Raw genomic sequence first — 304 nt, 5'->3', positions numbered from 1 at the left:
TTCTTCGCACTCAGACTGACGCTCAAGTCTGTCTACTCGCCGCGAAAACTAAAGTCGCCCCTCTTAAGACGCTCAGCATACTGTGACTCGAGCTGAGCGCTCTCGTTTTATTGAGTCGACTAATCAAGTGGGTTCAGACCACATTGTATTCACCTTCCGCACCAGTGTACGGTTGGTCGGATTCGTTGGTCGCCCTCGCGTGGCTACGTCAACACCCTGCTCGATGGCAGACATTCGTAGCCAATCACGTGTCCGAAATACAGAGCAATCTTCCTGAGGCTCTCTGGAATCATGTATCGTCGCA

Source organism: Trachymyrmex cornetzi, unplaced genomic scaffold (assembly GCF_001594075.2).
Source record: "Trachymyrmex cornetzi isolate Tcor2-1 unplaced genomic scaffold, Tcor1.1 scaffold938, whole genome shotgun sequence".
Taxonomy (NCBI): Eukaryota; Metazoa; Arthropoda; class Insecta; order Hymenoptera; family Formicidae; genus Trachymyrmex; species Trachymyrmex cornetzi.
The sequence above is the reverse complement of the archived record's forward strand: the minus strand, read 5'-3'. Positions refer to the sequence as shown.